At 42.0% G+C, this 23,789-nt stretch overlaps 1 long non-coding RNA gene across 3 annotated transcripts; it reads right to left on the bottom strand.

Moving 5' to 3' along the window:
* Window positions 1–1,033: 1,033 nt before the first annotated feature.
* On the bottom strand, window positions 1,034–23,313 carry LOC125093211 (uncharacterized). Of its 3 annotated transcripts, XR_007125177.1 has the most exons (4): window positions 22,334–23,313; window positions 12,237–14,061; window positions 2,256–3,363; window positions 1,034–1,642 (listed from the first exon to the last, which is right to left on the bottom strand). It is a non-coding gene; the product is annotated as an uncharacterized LOC125093211 (long non-coding RNA). The 3 variants fall into 3 exon arrangements; XR_007125175.1 differs by having other exon boundaries at window positions 1,034–3,363; XR_007125176.1 differs by lacking the exon at window positions 22,334–23,313 and adding an exon at window positions 14,511–14,660 and having other exon boundaries at window positions 1,034–3,363.
* Between the last annotated feature and the right edge of the window lie 476 nt (window positions 23,314–23,789).

The following is a 23,789-nucleotide window of genomic DNA, read 5'->3' as shown; positions in this document are numbered from 1 at the left end:
CCCTCCAATTTCCCCCAACTCCCTTCTCTTCTCCATCTCCCCATGTCCTCCGTGTTATTCCTTATGCTCCACAAATAAGCAAAACCATATGATAATTTGACTCTTTCTGCTTGGCTTGTTTCACTCAACATAATCTCTTCCAGTCCAGTCCATTTCGATACTAAAGTTGGGTATTCATTCTTTCTGATGGGGGCAAAATACTCCATAGTATATATAGACCACATCTTCTTTATCCATTCGTCATGGATGAAGGTCATCCAGGTTGAAGGTCATCTTGGTTCTTTTCACAGTTTGGTGACTATGGCCATTGCTTCTATGAACATTGGGGTATAGATGGCTCATCTTTTCACTACATCAGTATCTTTGGGGTAAATACCCAGTACTGCGATTGCAGGGTCATAGGGAAGCTCTATTTTCAATTTCTTAAGGAATCTCCACACTGTTTTCCAAAGTGGCTGCACCAACTTGCATTCCCACCAACAGTGTAAGAGGGTTCCCCTTTCTCCACATCCTCTCCAACACATGTTGTTAATTTTGGCCATTCTAACTGGTGTAAGGTCATATCTCAATGTGGTTTTGATCTGAATCTCCCTGATGGCTAGTGATGATGAACATTTTTTCATGTGTCTGTTAGCCATTTGTATGTCTCCATTGGAGAGGTGTTTGTTCATGTCTTCTGCCCATTTTTGACATGATTATCTGTTTGGTGTGTGTTGAGTTTGAGGGGTTCTTTATAAATCTTGGATATCAGCCTTTTGTCTGTACTGTCATTTGCGAATATCTTCTCCCATTCCGTGGGTTGCCTCTTTGTTTTGTTGACTGTTTCCTTTGCTGTGCAGAAGCCTTTGATCTTGATGAAGTCCCAAAAGTTCATTTTCACTTTTGTTTCCTTTGCCTTTGGAGACATATCTTGAAAGAAGTTGCTGTGGCCAATGTCGAAGAGGTTACTGCCTATGTTCTCCTCTAGGATTCTGATCAGCCATTACTCTTTAAATATATTTTCTGTTCCTTTTTATTTCTCTTCTCCTTCAGAAATTCCCACAGTGCAAATATTGTTTTTTTTTTCATTTTCTCCTAAAATTCCTATAAGTTCTCCTCAGTTTTTAAAAATTTCTTTTTCTTTTTGCTCCTCTGGATAATTTCCAATGTCCTGTACTCCAAGTAGCTGATTCTACTTTTGAAATTCTCTATTGTATTCTTTAGTTCAGTTGTTGAATTATTCAACTCCAGGATTTCTGTGATTTTGTTTGTTTGTTTTTGATGGTTGTTATTTCTTTGTCAAACTTCTCATTTTTTTCATGCATTATTTCTTAATTTTGTTTAGTTTTCTGTGTCTTCTGGTAGTTCACTAAAATTCCTTAAAAGGGTTATCCTGAATTCTGTGTGTGACAGTTCGTAGATCTCCATTTCTTTAGGGTAACTTATAGAAGCTTATAAGTCTTCCCCGGGGTTGTCATATTTACCTGATTTTTTTGTGATCCTTGATTCTGTATGTTGGTACCAGTGTATTTGGGTAACTGGGCCCCTCTTCCAGACTTTACAGGTTCGTTTTGCAGAGAAATCTTCCTCAGGCAGCACAGTTTAGGTTTCTGGGTGTTTCTGCTGGTAATGTCCTTGGGCTTGTGGGAGCTGCTATTTTGGCCTGTATGGGGGTGAGGCAAATATTTGAGCTCTGAGGATGGGGATGGGGGATGTGCCACTGGCTGATAACAGTTAGATAGGACTGCTGGCTAGATTCCCTGCCCACGGGAGTCTGTAGAATGGACTCAATGGTTGCCTGGATTCTCTGGTCAAGCTTAGATGGTTGGGCATTATATTCAGTTATAGATGGGGCTATAAATTGGCTTTCTTGCCCTAGGAGAGCAACTAGTCAGAGTTCAGGACCTGCACAGCTCATTGTTTAGGGGCATAAACAGACCAGTGTGTGCCCTTAATTCCCTAGTCAGATGAGGCTGCTGGTTTTGCTCTGCAGATGGGGAAACCATGGGCTGTGCTCTCTGTCCCATTGCCACTGCATGGGTGATACAGCTTCTCATGTGCTATGGTTAGATTCCTTGATTGGACAGGCTGAAGGTTATGTTCAGTGATGAACGGGGATATGAATTGGATTTTCTGTCCAGCACAGCAAGCGAAGTAACTCTAAAGCTGGTAAAGTTCATTGTTGTTTTCTTAACTCAAGCCAACCCACATTCCAAGTGCTCTGACTGAAGAGGGTCCTGGCTTTGCTCTGCAATGTATTAGCTTTGCCTACCCACCTCTTGGTTCCAGTGCTGCTGGGCTACACTGCTTCCAGGAGATGTCTCCAACCTTTCTGATGGAGTGGGGCTGGAAGACACTCTCCACAGTGGTTGGAGCTACGTCTCAGCTCTCCTGCCTGGGCAAGAGGAGGAGAGAACACTCCGGGTTACTCTCCATTTCCCGGGCTGTTTCTCTAGTTGGGAGGGGCCAGGAACTACCTTTACCCTTGGATATGAATTATTCCCCCTGCCTGTGCACACCACAGAACACTCCACTCCTGGCACTGGCTTTGCTCTGGACGCAATTGGCTTTACCCATCACCTCTCAGCTTGAGCAGAGCTGTGCCACACAGTTACCAGGAGTTTTCATTGGTCCTTCTATTCATATGGGGCTGGAAGACACTCTCCACAGTGGGTGGGACTATGATTCAGCTCCTTGCCAGCTTGTGGGGACACCAGGGACAAAACTGAGCTTTATGTGGTTTTCCAAGGTGGTTGCACCAATTCGAGGATCCCAATCAGGCAGATCTGTATGTACCCTACCAGTTCCAGGTGGGAGTGCCCCCTGACTTGGTTCTGCAGATGGGCAAAAGCACTGATTGGGATTACCACTCAGGGACTGCAGGTGTGAACTCAGTCTGCCAAGACCCATATAGTAGTTGCTACAAGTCCTTCTCCCCTTCTTCACCACAGTCAGATTCTTAGTTGTTGAGCCCTGCAAATCCCTGTGGTGTGAGATCAGTGTAGGGCTCTTGCAAAATGACCCACAATGCTGGAGTGAGGCTGGTTGTCCCCACTGGGTTCTCTTTTCCTACTGGAGGAACTAGAGGTCCAGGGGAGATCTCGCCGTGTGGTACTACACTGGCCTAGGGTAGAGGCAATGCAATCAGTGTGTAGACACTTCTCTTATGTTTCTAATACAGTCTGTCTTCATCTCTGTGGTGCAGAGGGTGCTTCAACCTCATCACCATGTTCTAGGATTCTCTCAGTGGTGTCTTATTCTTGAATAGTTGTTAGTTGTTCTTCTTGTGATGAAGAATAGTCAGGAATAATCTATGTCACCATTTTATAAAATCTATGGTGGGCAAAACAGTGCAAGTATCTTTCTTTCAAAAGATCTCAGAGTCTGAAAAAAGAGATAAAATATAAACAACTAAAATAAAAGGTAGAGAAGGATGTTGACACAAGAGATGCATAAATTAAATAGTATCATATTTCAGAGGAAAGATAGAGGATATTCAATAGAGTGAAATCAAGAAGAGTTTGCTGAAGAATGAGGTATTCCAAGTAGGTATGGACCTGCTGAGATAAAGGCAAAGGCACGCAAGTGGGGTAGAATGGGCAAAGTTGTTCTGGAAATTGCTAACTGTTGTTTTAGGCTTAAAGGACAGAACGGATTCAGTTGACAACGGAATTATACATTATTGCCTTCAACTATGAAATAATCTTTAGTTAATTATTAACCGTTATGCTGGAACTTGGTGATAACACATCTCATTTCTAAACTGAGAAGCTTAGGTATTTTCTAAAGGCAAAGGAAAAGTTATTGAAGGTTTTTAACAAGGGAATGACATAATCAGAATTATATTACTGGAAGTTTAATTTGGCAGCCCCCAAATTAACAATGTTATTCCTAGATTTGGGACTACCCATTATTAGTATATTGTTTACCTATTGTTGCAAAATAAATTATCCCAAAATTTACCACTTAAAAGAACAAGCATTCATTATCTTAGTTTCTGCAGATCCGAAAACTGGGCATAGTCATTGCATGATTCAGCTCTTCCCTGGCTATTAGACTGGGAACCCCAGCTCCTCCAAGGTCCTTGGCAAGAGACCTCCCTCAATTCCTTGCCAAGTGAGCCTTTCCATAGGGTAGCTCAGTACATGGCATCCAGCTTCCATCAGAGTCAGCAAGTGAGAGAGCAAGAAAGAGAAAGCATGCACAGAGGATGTGAAGATGGCTATGTGAAGACAAACTTAGGATCATAGTATTGCATCTACAAGGTGGGAGAAAAGAATGTACAACAGATCCTTCCCTAGTGCCTCAGAGAGACCATGGCCCTGCTGATACCTTGATTTTGGACTTCTGACTTCCAGAACAGTGAGGCAATAAATTTCTTTGTTCTAAACCAGAAAATAGGAAGGGAAGGGAAGGGAAAGGAGAAAAAGAAAGGGCAAGCAAGATGGAAACCAGAGTCTCTTTGTAACCTAATCTTGGGAGCAATATCCCATTACATGTGCCATATTCTATTCTCTGTGCCTTATTCTATTCATTCAAAGCACATTGTCAAGCTCAGTCCTCATGCAAGGGGAAGGGTTACTCCAAGTTGTAAATAACAGTAGGTGGGATTTACTGGGGGCCATTTTAGAGGTTAGTTCAACCTAGTAAGCTCCAAGTCATGAAGCTATTGCAGTAGGTGGTTCCTGTCAGGCCAAGATAGGGGAATGGTGTGAAAATGAAGATAGAATTAGAATTGCCAGGACTTGCAAACAGATTGGATGGGTAGGATGAATGGAAAAAAGGCGTTAAGCCTGGTTGATTGGGATGATTGCCAAGGGAGTCACAGAGAGAAAACATATGAGGAGAGGCAGATTTGGGAGAAACGTCAGTTAACAAGAATAGGTTTTAGGAAACTCGGCATTAAGGAATTAGGAGAGAAAGAACCAAGAATTCTTTTGGTTCCATTGCCTTGCAGCAGCTGGTGTAGGAACAAGATCATATGGACTGGAGTTAGACCCGGGTTCAAACAGTGACTCTCCCTATCACTCACAAGTCCTGTGTCACTGGACAAACTACACTGATTCTCAGTTTCTCTTCTGTTAATGTTCAAGATAATGCCTACCCCTCCTGGTTGCTTTTAGAGCTATATGAGGTAAACTCTTTAAAATTCCTAGTATAGAGTAGGTGTTCAGTAAATAGCACTGGGTATGGTATCCTCCGTGTTCTCAAAAGTAGATATGAAACTAACCTTCATCCATGTCTCCTTATAGCCATCAAATAACCCCATTTATATCATGTTACTTCGTTAACTACAACAACTGTCATGAAGTTTACTTCTATATACCTGCATGGCTCCAAATCATTTTATATGTGTAGGTTTTTTATGTACTGTTTTAGTCATGTCACACAAATATCCCCCAGCTGTGGATACTCAAACATTCAAGCTTGGATGTCACTAGCATTCCTTGTGTACATAAAATTAGTGTGTTGCTTTCCTTCTCTCTCTCTCTTTCTCTGAGGCCTACTCCAATGTCCAGCTAGAATGTCATTTTTTAATAGTCTCTCCTTTTATTGGGTAGGAAGACAGTATAGTAGGTTAAAACAAAACAAAACAAAACAACGAACTAGACTACATTTGAAGACCTGAGTTTGAATCCTGATTTCTTTTTTATTAGCCATGTAAACCTTTGGGACTCCAGCTTCCTCATTCATAAAAATGGGGGACAGTATGACCTGCCTTATAGACCTCCAGAGGAAATGGCCCATGATTACAAGGTAGACATTGCCATCATCCTTTTCTTCCATAGCAACTCAGAGGTCACGGCCATGACATTGCATCTACTGTTGCCTATTTTCTCCCACTATCAGATGCACTGATGAGTCCTTTTTGAAAGCTCAGCCCACGTACTCTCCAAATCCAAACCTGAAAATCTCTCATTTAATTGAGGCAACGGAGAGCCCAGGACAGCTCTATCTTTAGACTCTAGGGCTATCTATTTTTCCACTTTTTCTTGAAACATTAATTTCCAGCAAATATATTCCCTTTACTCATGGGGTCTGGTCTGGGGTGGCTTTCTAAGGAACTACTCTGCTCTCAACTAGAAGCTCAGGGCTTTGCATGAAGGGACTTGTGTCCAGAGTTTGTGGGTTTAGTTCCTAAACCGTATTCACCCCCTACCCCCACAACCACAGTATTCTCTTGACGTTCTTATCTGAGGACTCCTGTGTGCATTGCTCACCCCTCCTTTGAGCTCATGTGCCGTGTTACATCTGAGCTCTCCTCCCTGGTACTCCCCCACACCTCCCTGTCCTGGCGGTTGCCTGAGGGTGATCAATTTCTATATGAATATCAAACTATCAATATCAATTTCGATATGAATCATCCCAAGAGACCTCCCTCTTTAGATATCGCCTGAGTTGGCAAAACCTCCCACCAGATGTCTGTCCCAGCCTCGCAGTTCCTGTCTGGGGAACTCCCCAGAACCCCTGTATTGCCAAGACTGAGGCTTGCTTGCCTTCCTTTGAGCACCCTCTCCCTTCCAGGTTGTGGTCCTGCCCTTCCACCCCAACCGAAATCCCGCCACTGGGTTATCACTGCATTCTCACTTCTTGCTACCCTCAGGGTTGCATGTTTAGACCCAGAAACACTATTAGTTGCTCTAGAGGGACATCTTTTTTCTTGCTACAGGGTTATTCTTGTTCCATATGCGATTCTCTTGGTCTAGAATCCTCTCTGTCTCCCTGTCTTCCAGCAGCTAACTCCTTCTTAAGCTTTGGTTCCAGTGTCGCTTCCTCTTTTATCTCCCATCCACATCTCAACTCTTCATCAGATGTTCCTATGAAATCTCCACCATGCCATACCTCTCCCGTCACAGAGCTCATCACATTATAGTGACATTACCTTTTTATTTACACATAGTCCCTTGTAGATTCTAAGCTTCATGATGACAGGGAGTCCATCTTCCCACTGTATTCTTAGTGTACAGTGCCCAGTAGTTGCTGAATAATGTGTAACAGTAATACTATTTCTTATTATAATATAATAATTAATGAATTATTGTAAATAATAAATGTTTTTCCAGATGCTAGCTAAGTGCCTATCTGAGTCAGAATACCCCTTTCCCTGACAGGAATCAATGGCAAGTTCGGATGCCTGATCCATGCCCGGGTAACACCCTCGTAACACTGCTTGGCCCCTGCATTCCAACACTGGCACTTGTTGCTATGCCTTCCAGACACTGCATCTGGCCAGTGGGACTTCCTCAAGGGAAAACAGTTGATCCTGCTATGGTGTGTGTCTTGTTCCATGGTCTGCTTCTTCCCCATCTGTCCCTCCCTACTCTAGTTTTTTATCCTGTAGTAGCCAGCCTTGAAGATGCCCTCCAATGAGTCTCCCCTGCCAGTGTTCATGCCTGTGTGTACACTGACTAGAGCTGACCCATGTAGCCAACAGGATGTCGCAGAAAGGATGAATCATGACTTCTGAGGCTAGCTCATAAAAGATACATGATTTATTTATCTGCCTCATTGTCTCTGGATTCTTAGCTCTGAGAGAAGCCAGCTGCCATGCCATGAGGACACTCAAGCATCCCTAGGAAGAAACTGAGGCCTCCTGACAGAAGCCAACTTCAATTTTCAACATGTGAATGAGCCATTTTGGAAGATCCTCCATTCAAGCATTCAGATGTCTGCAGATCTGGCAAACATCTTGATTGGTATTTCATGAGAGAACTGGGACTTCATGAGGCAGAACCAAATAGTTAAACTTCTGAATTCCTACTCTGTAGAAGGTTTGAGATAATGAACTTTTCTTTTTATAAGTTTCTAGGTTTGAAATTTGTTACACAGCAATATGTAACTAATTAAATTCCTTATTTCCCCTTATTTCACCAGTGAGACCACTCAGCCAACCAAGAAAGCATCGTCTTAACATGGCGACAAAAGTTAAAGAGAAAAACTGACTAGAAGTGTGAAAATATGGTAATTAAGGGCAGCTTGTGAACATGTGCACATGTGCGTGCACGCGCGCGCGCACACACACACACACACACACACACACACAAAACAGCAAGTGTCTCCCTAACTTCCCATGCTTCTTAGCTGAAACAAACCACTGACCCATTTAAGCATAATACAAATTGAAAAAAAAAAAAGGTAAGGGGCGCCTGGGCGGTCAGTCAGTTAAGCGTCAGACTTCAGCTCAGGTCATGATCTTGGGTTCTGGAATTGAGGCCCGCATGGAACCCCCCGGGGTGGAGGCCTGCCTTGGGCTCAGCGGGGAGTCTGCTTCGTCCTCCCCGCGCCCCCCATGATTGCTCAAACTCTCTGAAATGAAAAAATAAAATCTTGGGGCGCCTGGGTGGCTCAGTGGGTTGAGCCGCTGCCTTCAGCTCAGGTCATGATCTCAGGGTCCTGGGATCGAGTCCTGCATCGGGCTCTCTGCTCAGCAAGGAGCCTGCTTCCCTCTCTCTCTCTCTCTCTCTCTCTCTCTGCCTGCCTCTCTGTCTACTTGTGATCTCTCTCTGTCAAATAAACAAATAAAATCTTAAAAAAAAATAAAAAAATAAAATCTTAAGAATAAAGGAACAAGGTAAAATTTTGCTCTAAGGAAAACTAAATAAAACTAATTCTACATCTCAAGAAAATCCACTGGCCGGCTTAGAAAAAAGAGTGGTAGGAGGGTCTAAAATAGATACACTAATAAAGGGGCAGCTTTCTTGAGACCGATGTTTTTCAACCTAGGAAAATAAAGGTTGAGAGGAGATATAATTTCAGTCTTCAATATCCTACAGGACATGGAAAAGTTAAAGAGGAATTGTGCATCTGCTGTCAGGGAGAATGCTTAGGTCTTTAGCAATATGGCCTTTGTGGCAGTCTTGTCTATATTTGGATTATAAAAAAAATGATCCACACCAGGAACTAAACATATTTTTTAATCCTACAGAAGTTGCAGGTTGAAAATATAAGCAGATGCTTGTAAAGCTTACAACAATCACAGGCTTCAGGGAAGGTGACCTGTAAAGGTCATAGCCCTTCCCTTAACCAGCTCCCCCCAGTCTCAGTGTACTTGAGGATTTTTAAATTCTTGCGATCGCCTCAAACAAAGCAGCCTTCTAACGAGCGCTCTCACCTTCTCTCATGCCCTTCCCAATCCATTCTCCACAAGGCACCTGGCATGCTCTTTTTCAAATATAAAACCCCTCATCTCTCCTATGCTATGCCCTTCAGGGCCCTCTCATTGTCCTTGCCAGAAAGTACGGACTCCTTACTGGGACAGCTCAGGCTCCGTTGTCCTCGTCCTGTCACTTCCCTCATGTCACCCCCTGCCTCCTCTCTCTTCTGCAGTACCCCAGCCCTTTCCTGTCTTGGGCTTTGGCAGTGGGGGTGTGTCCCATGGCTGACTTACTATCCTCCTTTGGGTTTTTGGTCTAACTCCCACGTCCCAGAAAGGTTTTTCCTAAAAAGCCCTTTGAGTACGTGGTTGGTTTCCTTTGCAGCCTTTATCATTATCGGAAAATAATTTTTTTTCTTGCTTGTTTATTCTGTTCGTATTACTAAGCCCTAAGTTTCAAAATGTCTTGTTCGCCCTTGTACTACCAACACCTAGCACTGTGACTGGCATCTGTCATCCTCCTCCTCATTATTCGAACAGTCAAGGAGACAAAATAGACAAGCGAACAGCTGGCTCTTTCAGGGCAAATTTCCATAATCAACACCATTTCACACACTCTTCCCTCCTTCTTTTCCCTCCTCCCTCTGTCCTTCCCCCACCACTCCACCCCCTCTGTCTTGGTTTCCCTATGGCTTGAAACAGGTAAACAGTCTCAGCTTTCTACGTTGCTGCTCCCGGCAAGTGCAAAGCAATTATGTTCTGCTTTTTGCTTCCAACTGAAAGATTGCGAGACTGGAACTGGGGGCTCCCTACCTGCCTGAGTCTCTCTTGCAGGAGAGGGAGCATGCGTTTCCTGTTTGGGAAAGACTTTTGAACATATTTAGCTCAGTGGGGCTTTTCTGTTGAAGTGTATTACTCCTGTGTGACAGAAAGTGTCCAGCGAGTGAAGGAAAGTGCTGTGTGCAGCAGCACTATTAATAGCAATTTGGAAAACCGACTCCTGCAGGAGAGTAAGCCTCATGTCCAACCGTCCAACCATAGAACTTAGTCTGCGCCAGTCAGGAAGTAGCAGAGCCTCCCGGGAGCATCGCCCTATAAACAGAATTTATTGAAATGTCTTCCTTTTTCATTTTATCATACTGTTTGTTAACATGACCATGATTAACGTAACACAAAGTAAACCAAAAAATTTGTTAAATTTTTTGTGTTTTTTTACACATACTTTAGTAAATACTCATTTAGTTACCATTTTCATGAAATTGGGTATATGCTTTTACATTAAAATACAGAAGGAATTCATTTAATTTTCATGTTCGTTCATATTTTTCTCATCACATGTATTACCTGGGATAATCATTTTTGGGTATGATAACAAAATAGCAGAATAAAAATCAAGGCCCAAGGCAATGCCTAGCGTGTTAGCTTTGAAATAGGAAACCAAGAGAATAAATACTAAGAAAAGTCCTCTTACTTTTTTAAACAAAACTCTTATATCCCAAAATCGTTTTTAAAAAGTATACCCTAGGCTTATTTAGCAGACTTTACTTCCTTATAACAGGATTTATTAGTGACTTACCAATAATCGAAATTAAGTGCGCACTGAGAAATGCATTTCTACAATTCTGAAGTCTAAAGTGGTCTGAAAACCAAGAATGGTTTCTGTTTGTTGGCTTTTGTGGCAGAAAAAAAAAAAAAAATCAAACCTGAACTGATGCTTTTCTGTTAATTACCTTTAAGTATTTCACGGAGTGTGAACAGCTGTACATTTTACTACAGATATATTAATGTTAATGTATTTGATCAGGGGTGTTGCCTCAACCCGCACAGGGAAGGTTATTTAAAAAAGAGTGTAGGCACTTTATTATCTTTGAAAGAATGTGAAAATTCAGTAACATATTCAGTAACATATTCAATCTCCAGGTTTTCACCCAGGGCACTGGGAACCTGGATCACAGAATCATAAATAAATGTTCAACTTGAAGGTACCTAGGAGACAATATATTCCAACCTCCTCGTTTTATGAATGAGGACGCCGAGTCCAGAGAAGTGCAGTAACCTGCCAAAGGTCTTACTCCTCGGTTAGTAGCAGAGATAGAAATAGACTCCACTCCCCAGGTACTCAAGTCACCAGCTCCTTCCACTCACCGCCCTTCAGTGAGCTCCTGCCCTGTGGCTGGGATTTCTAAACAAGGGAAATAGACAGGAGCGTGCCTCCTACCCTAGATCTGCTGCTGCCGTGGGGAGGGAGATAGACAGTGTAAACATACCTCCTTTTGAAAGAAACCATGTCCCTCTTCTCTTCCTAAATTGATCCCTACAGAATTGTGCTGATTCTACTAACCAGCACAAGGACAGTCACTGTCACAGCCCTCCCCAGTTAGGTAGGCACCGTTCCAAATACTGAAAAGGCCAAGTCCTTGACTTTATACTCCAATTTAACTTCATCTTCTGATCAGTTTCTATTAAAAACATGCCAGAATGCATATTAGCTTTCCATCACCAGGAATTTACTGGGCTTCGTTTATGTGTCCAGGATTGCCACATGCAAAATCAGTGATTTTCAATCAAGGGCGATTTGCCCTTCAGGGAGTATTTGGCAATGACTGAAAGCATATTGACTTGTCACAACTTGGAACGTGCTATTGGCATTTAATGGGTAGAGACCAGGATTGTTACAGAAACTCTTCAATGCACTGGACAACCCCTGGTCCAAAAGGTCAATAGTGCTAAGGTCTAGAAAATCGGGGACTAAACACATACCATTATTCTCTGTTTTGGAGATTATATACTCTAATTTTGAAATAGGGACTTTGCCAACATTCATGGAGGTACAAAGCATAAATAAATACTAAACTCAGTGATCTGAGAGATTCAGAAACAGAAGACTGAAGTTCAAGCTCCACCTTGCCATTTCTTTTCCCTGTGATCTTTGGACCATCATTTAAGTGTTTGGTTCCTTAGACTTCTTATCTCTAAAACAAGGCTATTGATAATTCACCTACATATTTTATTGGGCTGTTAAATCTAAAGAGATGGTGTTTTTGAAAAACCTTTGAGAACTATAAATATTAAATAACTTGTAAAGCAATAATATCACAATTCTTTACAACATTGTCTTTAACCAAATACAGATAGTGCTGTTATAGACGTGTCCTCCACTGACCTCAGTGAAGACTAGCAGTATCTCCTGGTGGTCCAAGTCAGGAACACCACATCCTCCTTGATCCTTTTCTTTTCTCACTCCCCAATCAGTCAGTGACTCCTGGAGAATGTACATTTTTTTCTTTGTTAAAGGGGGTAAATGCAAGAAAAGAAATCCAAATTAATATTACACACAGGTACCCACTCATGAAATTAACATCGAATCACAGACTAACGGTTCAGCATTATTGAGTTAAGCTAGGTTGCCCTCTTCTTCTTCCATCTTGCCTTCCTACCCTTTGAAATTTCTTCCCTTATTCTTTGGGAGAAAATATCTTCCTCGAGACTCAGTAACAAAGCTATTATTCCTTATATATTGCCACCTTTGTTTTTGGGTGTGAGTAGACTTAAGGCCAGGTGGATAGCATGTTTGGGGTGAAAATCAGGATGTGAGCAAAGGCGTGGGAGAGCATCATTTGAGGTCTAGTGAAGGGTCTCAGAGCTTTGGAATCTTTGAGGATCTCTGGGCCATCTTTTTGGCAAGCATGAGCTAACTGACCAAATTGAGAATACCTACCCCATATGTAAAGGGTGCCACAATCTACTACTTTGTGTGGAGGCTTTTGTACTATGCACATTTAGTACATGAATTCCTATTTGTGTAAAAGATGTACTACAGTTTAATTATTCACTCTCTAAAAAATGTTTTATCTGTGAAATTATTCCTAATAGTGTAATAAAGACTCTCTCAGTGTGATTAAAACATATTTTTCATTGAAGTATAATTCACATACAATGTTATATTAGTTTCAGGTATACAACATGGTGATTCAACAGTGCTATACATTATAGCATTCGACAATGTTATACATTACTCACTGCTCTCCGCATGTGCAGTCACCATCTGTCACCACACAACGTTATTACAATATTATTAACTATATTCCCTATGCTGCACTTTTCATCTTCGTGACTTATTTAGTTTATAACTGGAAGCTTGTACCTCTCAATCCCCTTTCTCTATTTCACCGATGCCGCCACCAACCTCCCCCCTGGCACCCACCAGTTTAAAAAAGAATTAAAACATTTTGATTTACAAACAAATGCTTTAAATGCACATCTCTTCTGACTGGTCGAATGATGTACATAGGGTGGAAAGGAAAGGACAAATGGAAAGTCTTTGCATTGATGGAAGAACTGTAGAGGTACAATCAGAAAACAGACGGAAAACGACTTCTTTCAAGAAGTGATTGGTACAGATCAGTTCAGAAGGTACCAATTCCCTTTTCAAATCCGTAATTTCTTCACTGCTCATTCCATACAAGTCTCATACTATGGTTTCATGGGGGTATAAAGAAACATGGTGAAATGATTTATTTTTATTTTCTTTCTCTTGCTGTTTTGAGCTCTATGGTGGCAGGAGACCTCAGCATGCACAAGTTCTGAAATTAAACGTCCTTCACATATTTCCAATGTCGCTCAGTGGAATATCCATGAGTATGATTCAGTTAAATAATATTACTACCTGGCTGTTAACAAAAACTACAGATTTTTTTTCTTCTGTGATACTCAGAAGGATTATGTTTTTCCATGACACAGGTTTTCCCTATTACACAGGATCGATTGTGCACATTCTGAGTTGACCCCACCCCTAAAGCAAGGGGGAACAGTTTTGGCTGGCTGTGGAAATTGGTTCTGTCATCATTGCACCACCACACAGGGCCAGACTGGAAACTTCCTTCTGACCCTACACACTAAGTTGCCTTTCTCTTCCCAGACCATACATCTCTTTGACTTCAGCTCGCTTCATGCCTGAACACCCGAAAGTTTCCTGGTGGCCTGGATGACTGAGGAGCAGAGAGATAGAACAGACTGGATTAGAGTTCATTCTACACATTGTAGGGAAATCTGAGTTTGCTGGTGTTCTCTAACCTCCCACATGATATAAACTAGATTGTTGGTGGTGACTTTGAGGTCATTTCCTGGGCCCGGGTACTTCCCACCTGTCAGTTTCCTCTCTGCCGTTCTCACAGATGGGTTTGCACAGGTATCACTAATGTCAGAGAGATGTCTGCTGAGCTTATATGGAGTTTTACCCTGTAAAATCATATACCAGAATGAAACGGGCTCCTTTAACAGTGCCAGTAGATTTCCCAGGGAAAAAAACCTTTCCTACCTGGAAAAAGCCCATCTTCTGTTTTTTCTTTCATTGAGCTCCATCTAATGGCAATTTCATGCTTTTCAACAGGGAGGGAAATGCATGATCTCCAGGTAAAGGTAAAACTGCCCCCCTCACCTTCTTGCCTGTCAAACGGAGCTGAGTTTGGCCTTTTTCCAGTAACAGTAGTAAGCCTTGAGCTTTATTATTTGGCACATCAGGGTTTTAGTGATTGGATTGATTTCAGTTCTGGGCACAGAGAAAGTCAACGAAAGAGAAAGCATATGCTTTCACTTAATCATGTCACAAGGCAAGATACCATGCCTCCCCCCCACCACCACCGCCCCACCACAACTGCAGTACAGCTCCAAGCAACATTTGGCAAGGGCTGGAGCCATCCAGCTGTTCAAAATGCCAAGTCAGATAAGAAAATTGCAGGCTTGAGACTGAAGACCACAGGAGGCCTCTCTCGTGGCCCCTTACTGCATTACTTCACAGCACTGAGGCAATGTAGAGAGGGGTAGAAAATGCATGCCACGGTGGGGAACAAAGATACAATGCCTCATGGGTCGCTGTGCAGTTCTTGAGCATAGGGACCCACAGTAACTGTTTCCAGGGTGTCATTCAGTAGCTGCTGGAGGCACGCTCTGCTGAGTCACTGGCCTTGGCAAGACAAGCTGGCCGGGACCTGGGAGGCAGGTGATAGAGGGAGAAAAAACTGCTCTTTAAACCAAGCAGCAAGGCCCTTGCCTAAGACTCCCTTTTCATTTTAGTCCATTCACTTCTCTTCTATGTTTGTCATATTTCAGCTACTCAGAGAGCACTTTCAGTATAATTATTTACAAATGTCTTAGGAATTGCAAATACGTCGGTCTTCAGGGAGCAGGAGGCTCTTTCTTCCCACTCCCTTTCCCTTCTCTACAAACATAAGGGTGTTGCACACTCATGCATGTACACACACACACACACACACACAGCTGCGGGAATGGGGCTGTATTTGTGATGATGACTTGGAAAAATCAAACATGTCCACAGCAGCAATGGCATAATAAGGAAAAAAAAACAAGAAGGACCCCATCCTAGGCACCCGGCCCCATGTCTGTGACCCAAGGTGTCAAGACATGCCTGGACCCCCTCTTGCCCTCCGCTTGGACTCAGGCGGAGTTCGAGGTGGGTTCCTCTAGTAGCTCTGCCAGCTGCCACCTTGAGCCTTTGCACCAATTTGCTTAATTGGAGAGATTTTGTATTCTGTGAGTGAGCCAGTAAATATTGCCTCTGAAAGGCTGTGAAAGGTGGTGATGACACATCGGGAAGCAGCTGTTTGAGTCCCAGAACACCCAGCAGGCCTGCTGGAGGTCCCTCGCTATCTCTTTGTTATTGAGATGAGGTTGCTCCCTATGGAGGATGCTGGCTTCTCAAAGGCATTGCATTGCAAGTGTCTTACTATATTTACCCGGGGCCAGTGGCAGTGACTTTGCTTTTCTAGTCAGAGGTGAATGATTATTACAAAAGATGATCTAAGGGTCAAGGTGACCTCGAAAGAGAGGCAGGAAATGCAATATTATATCTGTTTCAATTCATTTAACATCACCCCTCTCCCCAAAGCAGATACTTACTCCTTGGTGGGTTATTTTGGCTTCTAGCCATAATTTGTTTGCTAATAAGGAAATTCTTGTCTGGACTGCCCTCTCTTCAAGGGCGTAAAGTGGCAGTGTTGGTAAGGAAATCTGGATTTAGAAGACTAGAAAATGGGGCACCTGGGAGGCTCAGTTGGTTAAGCGTTTGCTTTCAGCTCAGGTTATGATCCCAGGGTCCTGGGATCGAGCCCCACATTGGGCTCTCTGCTCAGTGGGAGCCTGCTTCTCCCTCTCCCTGCTGCTTTCTCTCCTCATACTCTTTGTGTGTGTGTGTGTGTGTCAAATAAATAAATAAAATCTTAAAAAAAAAAAAAAGAAGAAGAAGAAGAAGAAGATGACGACGACGACTAGAAAATGCCTCTGAGTCCTCCTATAATGATCATGTTCCCTCCCCTGGAAGGGCCAGACTGTTGCCCAGGGGAGTTTCACTGGACTATGGGAACTGACCCTTCACTTATAACTGTACTTCTTTACCTGTCCGTAGAACACAAGCCCCAGCTGGATTCATTAGTGTGATGCTGCAAACACCCACACTCTATCTCAGGCCTAAGGGTCATACTATGGCCCCGTAATCCACTCCCTTCCTTAAAACAGGGGAAGGTGTATTTCTTCAATTCTTTTCATTCAACCCCCCACTGAGAAGATTTCAGAGTAGTCTAGAAATAAAAGCCTCAGGATATGATATGCCAAATTTAAGCCCTATCATTCTTCTGGCAGAGAAGTGTCATACTTCAACAGTACTTGGGTTTGCCTTGCCGTAGCATCGGAAGTTTATTCAGCTGCAAGTAACAGAGAACCGTCATCCAAAATAACTTAAATTTATAAGGTTGACTTCCTGTAAGCCCTCAGTTGAGATCCCATTGTGTGCAATGTGTGTCTTTGCCACACCCAATTATGACAGTCTAGGAAGCTTGAGATTTTTTTTAGCCAGGCACATTTTTACCCTGATCAGAATTAATAAGGAAATGGAGGGCAGGCAGGAATTGGATTTGGGGTAGGAACCAGTGGTGATTGCTACAGTCCCAGTGTCTAACACTGTGCCTGGCAAACAGTAAATTATATGTATTTGTTGAATGAGGCCTGAAAACATTAAGATAAAGCATGGTTACATCTTAAAATCTCTACCCCCTTTCAGGGACCCCCTCATATATGTGACTAAGCAAAGACCCCTGAGAAAATGTCATGAACACAGAAATAAGCGTACCAAGCAAAGATTGATTTGATTCTAAGTTTGATTCTTAACCTTTTTGATGAAATAGAGAGAAAAAGATAGAAAGTCCTTAATGTGCTCTAGCCATATTTTATAACCATCATAGTTCTCAGAGTTGCAAGGATCTTGATGTCCAGACTTCCTGCAATAGTTTTTTATGAATTCCAAGGTCAATGTTCCTAATAAACATCATGTTACAGATGTGAGACTGTTTTGATAACTTTATAGAAAACCATCCCAAAGATGGGATATCATGTATAAACACTGTCTTGGGATGATCTTCACTTTTTAGCACCTTGATCATGGGTAAATTTTCATAAAACAGAGGTATCTGATGGTGTCTTTGATTTCAATAAAGCCTTAAGTGGATTCAATAAGGATTAATGGAAACTTGATGGTATTATATGGGGATTATATGGGGGAATACACAGGCTCTGAGAATAGAGAGAAGAATCATGTACTGCTTCTCTCCTAAACAGAGTATAATCCAGTGTTGAGAGACATTTCTGAGATGGTGAATGCTGTTCTAGATGGGCATACGTGATGCTGTAGGATATTTAGGCAGGGCAGGATTAGATTATCCATCTGGAGAAGATTCGTCATGGTTGTTAGAAGGATCTGAGTTGGGCCTTGGTGGATCGTAAGACTTTACCAAGTAGAAGGATGTGGTTGAAACTCCTATCCTTTTGCATTCGATTTATATTAAAATAATTACAGTGGCATAAGGCAAAAAAATATTAAACAAATATGAAAGAAGTCTTCACTTAAGAAGGTTGCAGAAAGTTACAAAACCTGTTTGGCTTAGAGTCATTAAACAATTCACAGTCCTTGGAAATGGAATTTTGTAGACTGATCAAACTTTGCAAAGACAAAAGAGAGAATGTTCCTTTTCTCCTGACCATTCTTTTCAATTGATAGAAAGGAAAGGTGGGGGTTCAGAGTCACTGGCAAGCTTCCCATAAGTTTAAAATTGTGGTCTGGAAACTGCCATTTGTCTCCTTGGAGTACAACATATTCCCCAAACTAGAGATACTCAGATCATAGCACCATCTAAATGATCTCAAAATACTTGAAAAGATACTTAAAAATTAAATCAAAGTTGTAGTTATTTTCTAGAGCAATGCAAAATGCATACAGATGTTTATAGAATTCAAATTTAGAAAGTTGGAAGAGAGGTAAAAAGCACTGTGACAAAAATCTTCAGATGGAAATTCAGTCCCTGTTAGGAGGGAAGAGCTGCTTACCTGCCAGCCCGAGAAGAAATTCATGCCCCTCCAACCTCCACTCTGTCCCCCTCCAACCCCCAGCTACCTTGCAGGGTCGGGGGAGGTGGGGTAGAAGACAACTGAGCTCAGAAGTCACATGGAGGTTGATGTTACAGGAAACCCAAATATTCAAACTGCTCAGTCAAGTAAAGCATGTGGTATGCTTGCAGATGACTGACTAAATGAGGCCTTAAAATGACGACACTGATGAGGTACTTGGCACTTTGTGTACCCTAGATATTTTCTTCCTTTTTAGATACTCCACATTGTTGGTTTTTTAAAAACCTGTGTTAGCTTGGATATCTCAGGTTGTGTCTGTGTGTGTGTGTGTTTTTCAAAGTTCTTTTGTGTGTTCCACATGGCAGCATCAGAAATGATCATGTTGCTCTCTGAAGGGGCTATAAGTACTATTTTTACAGCATATTTGCTGTGGTGTTACTTTGTGTTAATTGTGGTTGCCACTCAGCATGCCAAGATTACCTATCTTATTATTTATTTTTTCCCTTGCACTGTTCCTGTCTTTTTGAAGAAAATTTAAACCTGAACCACGCGGATAGTTGGTTCTTCAATGAGAGCAGCTCCCACTCTGCTCTGGTAGAATAGCAACATAGTACAGTCTGCTAGCTGGTTGATTATTATTTGATTTCATCTCTACCTGAGTCTCATACATAGTCAGAAAATATGCAGAATGTTTCCATCCAAGAGGTGTCCACAGCAAGCAAATATTTGAATGTCTCAGAATTAGTGGCTTTCTAAAGATGTTGACTGAGGGGCACCTGGGTGGCTCAGTTGTTAAGCATCTACCTTCTGCTCAGGTCATGATCCCAGGGTTCTATGATCAAGCCCTGTCTCGGACTCCTTACTCTGAGGGAATCCTGTTTCTCCCTCTCTCACTCCCCCTGCTTGTGTTTCCTGTCTTACTGTGTGTGTCTCGCTCTCTCTCTTTCTCTGTTAGATAAATAAAATAAAATCTTAAATAAATAAATAAATAATTATGTTGACTGAAATCACAGTATCTCTGAGCTATATAAAACTTAAAATTACTTGTTGAGAAGCAGATTTCTATTTTTTCATAAATACTCAATTCCTAATCTCAACAAATAAGACAATGGGGGTTTCAGAGAGCTGCTATTCTATCTCAAGTTGTTTATTTAAATTACGATGTCATCTTTAGAGTTATAGTAGATGGCTAGGACTCCATAACAAAGTACCACAGACCAGGGGGCTTAAACAGCAGGAATTTGCCCATGATTCTGGAGACTAGAAGTCTGGCATCAAGGTGTCTACAGGGTTGGTTTCTCCTGAGACCTCTTCCCTTGGCTTGTAGATGGCCGCCTTCCTCCTATGTCTTCACCTCATCTTGCCTCTGTGTTTACATGTGTCCTCTTCTTAAAAGGACACCAGTCATCCTGGATGAGGCTCTACCCTTATTCCCTCATTTCAACTTAGTCACCTTTTCAAAGGCCCAATCTTCAATACAATCTTATTCTGAGGTATGCGGGGAGAGGGTCAGGATTTCAACATATGAATTGGCTGAGGGGGGCATACCTCAGGCCATGGTAGGAGGTATTAGCAAGAAAAATATATTTGCCAAGCGTACAGATTTATTGAAGCATATTACACACCAGGCAACAAGATAACTGTTTTATACATATTATTTCATATGCTTCTTACAATGACCCTTAAAGTTAAATTATTAGAATTTCTATTTTACAAATGAGAAAATTTGGGCTCCAAAATAAAGTAACTTTCCCAAAGCTACAGAGAACGAATTGTTGAAACCAAGTCTGCACACTGTCTCCAGAAAGTGACCATGATGCTTTTCTGTGATTTATGCAAAGGTCACAGAGCCGGCCGGCAGCAAAGACAGGTCTCCTAATTCCCAGGACAGCATTCTATTACACTCGTGCACTTGATCTGAGAGAAATGTAGTGTCCACTACTCCACTTGTTAAAAATAATGATGTCATTTTGCCTTGTGTTTGTTAGGCTGTTCTATATTTCAAGGGATAGAGAGCACTGGACAGGATGAGATGTTAAAATCCATCTGTGCTTTGCTTGTGAACTCAGTTAATTGGGACTATTAAAGGGATATTAATAGGTAGGGCCACCGACCATCCTGGTTTGCCTGAACTCAAGGCTTTCCTAGGGTATGCGAGTTTTGTGTTAAGCTTCAGACAATCCCAATTTTAAAAACAGAAACACTTTCAGGTTATTTGTTTGTTTGTATGTTTTTAAGATTGTATTTATTTATTTGAGAGAGAGAGAGAGTGTTTCAGTAGCAGGGAGGAGCAGAGGGAGAGAAGGGGGAAAGCATCTCAAGCAGAGCCCAACTGGGGGCTCGATCTCACCACCCTGAGATCACGACCCAAGCCAAAATCAGGAGTGGGGTGCTTAACCAACTGAGCCACTGACATGCACCCAGAAACAGTTTTTTTAAAAATATTTTATTTATTTATTTGAGAGAGAGGCAGTGAGAGAGAGCATGAGCGAGGAGAAGGTCAGAGGGAGAAGCAGACTCCCCGCGGAGCTGGGAGCCCGATGCGGGACTCGATCTCCGGACTCCGGGTTCATGACCTGAGCCGAAAGCAGTCGTCCAACCAACTGAGCCACCCAGGCGCCCCCCAGAAACAGTTTTAAAGCAGAAAATATAGGAAGCGATTTCACCAACTGCAGAGGCAGGCTCTGTGGAGAACTGGACTACCAGCTCAGACACCACAGCTAGAATCCTTAGAGACTGAACATATAAATGGACAAGGGCTAGACCATATATAAAAATAGACCTTTGACCCCCAACCTGCAGCGACCTGCCCAGGCAAACAACCCCTTGCCTGCAATGAACAACCTCTTGTGTCTCACTTTCAAGAAATCAGATTGCTCTTTCTGGGGGCAAGCCAGGAAGCTAAACAATAACTTCTACAACACTCAGCCCAAAAATGAACAGGGCTTGATTAATGACTTATAGCTGCCCAATTTTTATCCAGCTTGCAACTTAGGGCCAATCAGAGAAAGCCAAATAGTCACCCCTAACTAATCACACAGGATGGTCCACTTCCAGTTAGCCCACCAATAGCTTCCCCTCCCCAATGGTCTCAATTAGCATATACCAGAAAACTTCTCTTTCTGCTACTATAAAGTCTCCTACTCCTCTGCCTGCCTTTGAGTCTCTGTCAAAATGCAAGTGACAGTGGCAGACTCCCTTGCTATAGCCCGCATAAATAAATAGCCTTTGCTTGCTGTCATTTGATTGGCCTTTATTTTCACGTCCCATCAACAAGACACACTATTGGCCCTCTACTCTAGTGTTCTACCATTTTGATGACTCAGCACTTTGCCTCTACTGCTCCCACCCGCTGCTACCATTGATAACTGCCTCTGTACCCGCTGTGGTCTCAGGCTTCTGTTTACTGCCTTATAACTACACCTTCAGAACCTCTTCTTTTCCATTAGCTGTGTCTATCTTTGAGTTAAACTCCCTGAGAGAGGGCGTCTGATGGCAGTATGGATGCGGTGCCCAGGGAACACCCTTATCTTGGATGGTTATGGCTCTAGCCAATTCACAAGCTGCTGACCAGACTATAAGTGACTGCCTTTGGGTCAAAAGGTTGTCCTTGGCCAAAGGAAAGCTTAGCTCATAGTGACACCATCATGTGGTAGAAAGCATGATAACTTATGTATAAAAGATTATTTTATTCAAAAATGGTCTGTGATTATGGCTTCACTAGAAGCCATAATGGCTTCACTAGAACTAGAGTGTACATTAACAAAATTGGCCAAGAGTTATGTCTGAAAATGACGTTTGGTCCTTACTGAAAAGATAGACTTATATTTGAACATGTGAGGCACATACAGCAAAGCATCCTTCATAATCTTCTTTATTTTTCTTCTTTCCAAGAGCTTCTTTTCCCTTTATAACTGGAAGAAAGAGAACTTTGAGTTAAGTGCTCAATTTGACTTGGCAGATTTTTTATTCCTGCCATGTTACTACTGGACAGAAAGTCTTGCAAATTAGATTCTAAGTGAACAATGTGATATTCCCCCACCTTAATAAGTGGTTCCCTTGCATGTGAAGCATTTCAATAACTGATTTATAAACTGTTATTCATTACTAGTTCTATAAAACTACTTTCTCCTCAAAAGAATTAGAAACAAAGAATAGCCACTTTGAATCCATTTTTCATAAAGTTTTTCAAAGGTTTTTAGTTAATTTTGAATCATTAGTAAATTTATTTATCATTCAATTTTTCATATTTCCTGAGGACCTTCTACCTTTCAGGCATGGCAGGATTATCTACCTCATATGGATAGTCTGATATCCAAAGCAGAATTGTTATGTCTAAATCCCCAATTTCTGTAGATATGTCAATAGATTAATGCTCATAGAAACATAATTTCAATATCAAAAGGTCAGAGGCTCAAAGAGAAAGTCATTAGGCATGAAAGCAGCCATGTTAGGATCTGATCTTCATTGTCTATGGAGGTAAGAACGGCTGGTTTGCAGCATTTTGATTCATCCAAATTACTAGAAAGATGAGTTCTAGAAGCAAAGTCACTAGATTTTTGTCTTATGCTCACAGAATATCCCCTTACAAGCCATCCATTCTCTTAAATTTGGGCTCTATATACCAAACAAATCATTGACCATGCTTTCAGATGGTTTTTCTAACGGGAAATGCAACTTGCCAACCAGTTGACATAAACGTTTAGTCTTTTTTTTTTTTTTTAATAAAAGCTTAGTTTATTACAGAATTCTGGATTGACTCAATATATCTTCCAGACTCTGTTGCTCATGATAAGCCTATAGCCAGTCAGAGATTTTCCATTTTTTAGATTCTGTGTTTCCTCCTTATATTTGCTTTTTATTTTTTTTTTTAAAGATTTTAGTTATTTATTTGACAGATAGAGATCACAGGTAAGCAGAGAGGCAGATAGAGAGAGAGGAGGAAGCAGGCTCCCCACTGAGCAGAAAGCTCGAAGTGGGGCTCGATCCCAGGACCCTGGGATCATGACCTGAGACAAAGGCAGAGGCTTTAACCCACTGTGCCACCCAGGCACCGCTATTTTTGCTTTTTAAATATAGAATGTATTATTTGTTTCAGGGCTACAGATCTGTGATTCATCAGTCTTACACAATTCACAGCACTCACCATAGCATATACCCTCCCTAATGTCCATCGCCCAGCCACCACCCTCTGTTCCAGCAACCCTCAGTTTGTTTCCTGAGATTAAGAGTCCCTTATGGTTTGTCTCCCTCTCTGGTTTCATCCTGTTCCATTTTTTCCTCTCTTAACCCATAATCCTCTGCT

The sequence above is a fragment of the Lutra lutra genome, chromosome 2 (assembly GCF_902655055.1).
Source record: "Lutra lutra chromosome 2, mLutLut1.2, whole genome shotgun sequence".
Classification (NCBI taxonomy): domain Eukaryota; kingdom Metazoa; phylum Chordata; class Mammalia; order Carnivora; family Mustelidae; genus Lutra; species Lutra lutra.
The sequence above is the reverse complement of the archived record's forward strand: the minus strand, read 5'-3'. Positions and strand labels throughout refer to the sequence as shown.